Genomic DNA, 2839 nt, shown 5'->3' on the forward strand with positions numbered 1-2839 from the left:
TTCTAAAGATAACCTTTGTTCTAAAACGTATTTAAGAATATCATGATCCATTTTTACCTTGAAGTGTCTTCCCATTAGGTAAGGTCACCATTTCTTAAGTGCATGTAGTATTGCCAACATCTCCTTCTCATAAATAGCTTTGTGTAAATTCTTTAATTTGATTGGATGACTTTGGAAAGCAATGGATCTTTCTTCTTGCATTAAAACAACACCAATTCCATTTCCTGAGGCATCACATTCCACAATAAAGGTTTTGTGAAGTTTGGCGTAGCTAAGAACAGTGCTTTGCACATTGTCCCTTTAAGATGTTCAAAGGACTTCATTGCTTCTAGAGTCCATGAAAATGCATCTTTATTCAATAATGTTGTTAAAGGTGTTGCTATTCTCCCACTATTCTCAACAAACTTGTGATAATACCCTGTCAACCTGAGAAATCCTCGCAAATGCTTTATGGATGTGGGGATTTTCCATTCCTTAATGGATTTAATTTTGCTAGGGCCTACCTTAACACCTTCGTGAGATACAATATCACCCAGATATTCCATATCTTGTACTCCAAAGAAACATTTTGAGCTTTTTGCATATAATTGTTTCTCCTCCAATAGTTTGAGCACCCTGTCAACATGTTGAACATGTTCCTTCCACGACTTGTTGTAGATTAGTATATCATCAAAAAATGCTAACACAAATTTTCTAAGGAAGGGTTTGAAAATGGAATTCATCAAACCTTTAAATGTAGAAGGTGCATTGGTAAGGCCAAAAGGCATGACCAAAAATTGATAATGACCCTCATGAGTTCTAATTTTTTTTTGGGAATGTCTTTAGTCTTCATTCTAATTTGATGATATCCTGAACGAAGATCCAACTTGATGAAGTAAATTGATCCATGCAATTCATCCAATAATTCATCAATGACAGGAATGGGAAATTTATCTTTAATAGTGTGCTTGTTGAGCTCCCTATAATCTGGACACATGCGCCATGATCCATCATTCTTGTTCACCAATACTACTGGAGCAGAGCAATAAGTTTTACTAGGTTGAATTATACTAGCCTCTAGTATTTTTGCAACCATACGTTCAATTCCACTCTTTTGGGCATATGGATATCTATAAGGCGTGATGTTTGGAGGAACACCTCCTAGAATCAAACGGATAGCATGATCATGATCATGAATAGGTGGGATGCCTTTGGGAGTCTCAAATACCTTGGAATGATTGTCCAAGACTTTTTGGAGATCTGGAGAAATAGATGATTTCGATGTGGGAACCTCTAGTGAACACAATTGTGAAATTATGCATCATTATTATTTCTTTAGAAGCTTCATCACTCCATTAGAGCTGATTATCTTTCTTGGTTTCCCTGTGATACCCTTTAATTCAACTTCCTTTCCTTCCAAAAAAATTGTTATGAAAATTTCTTGAAAATTAAAAGCTATTGTACCTAAGGATTATAGCCATTAGACTCCTAGTACAACATCAGCACCACCCATTGGAATGAAAAGCATTGCACTATTCAATACATATTCTCTGATGGATAGCTTGAGATTGTGGCACTTTCCAGAGCAATTTATGGTTCCTCCACTTGCAACCATCTCTTGACACTCTGGTGCTGGATATAGGAAGAAATTCAATTTCTTGGCTATCTTACAATGAATAAAATTATGGGTACTACCCGAATCAATCAACACATATATGGTTGGATTCATTTTTTCTTTCTCTAGGGTTTTTTCTTGGCATATATCCTCTTCTTTTGACGTTTCTTGATCCTTTTCTTCCTCCTCTTCACAATCTATGTAAAATAATTTCTACTCAGCACACTTATGACCTTTAGTGTATTTGTTATCGTAACTATAACTAAGCCCTTTTGCTCCCTTTTCTTCCAATTGTTGTGGTGTCAAACTTGTAGGTTGTGGAAGGTTAGGGGCAACAACACTTCCATATTTATAGTTGTGAGTGGTAGGCTTCCTTGTTGGCATAATTTTTCTTTCCATTTTTCTTGTCAACCTGAATGCCTTCTCCAATGAATTAGGTTCCCAAAGACGAACCTCATGTTGGATGTTATCCTTTAAAGTCCATATGAACAAATCAATCATATTCTCCTTTGGAATATCTTTTACCCTTATATTCATGTTTTGGAAGTCCTCATTGTGCTCCATAATTCAACCCTTTTGTTTGAGATTTATCAATTAGCTAAAAAAGGTGTTTCTTTTTGTATCCTCATAATGTGATATCATTTCTTCCATAAAATTTCCCAACTGACAATTTTTTTAAGAGAGAAAAGCCCTCAGTACCATACAAACTTATTTGGTTCCAAATATAAAGTTTCAATGCGTAACTTTTGTTTGTTTTGCACATTATGGAGATCGAAATATTGCTCCATCTATAGTATCCATGTTACGGGATCCTTTCCATCGAACTTCTTCATATCAATCTTTGGAACATGGTGGGTCTTTAATCCAACATTAGAGTCTATGAAATCATGATTAACATTTCTTTTGTTCTCATCATGAGTTTCCTTTACTACCCTTTCACCATTATTAAGCATTTCTTGTAGCAAATTTGTCAAATCTATCTTCAAATATTCACTGTTGTCTTTAAATTTTTCTTCTATACCATCCATCTTAGCTTCTACATCATTCATCTTAGCTTCCATGAGTTTCTTTAAACCATCCATCTTAGCTTCCACGTCTTTCTTTAAACCATCCATCTTAGCTTCTGTTACTTTTTGTGAGAGTGAATTTTGTTGAACTTGGTCTCATAGTTTTGATATATCATGTTTCATTTCTTCATCTTCTACACGATTTGTGCTAGAGCTTTTAGGTTGCTTACTAGGTGTT

Source organism: Pinus tabuliformis, chromosome 6 (assembly GCF_031772625.1).
Source record: "Pinus tabuliformis cultivar Carrire ecotype Pingquan chromosome 6, CPIR1, whole genome shotgun sequence".
NCBI lineage: Eukaryota > Viridiplantae > Streptophyta > Pinopsida > Pinales > Pinaceae > Pinus > Pinus tabuliformis.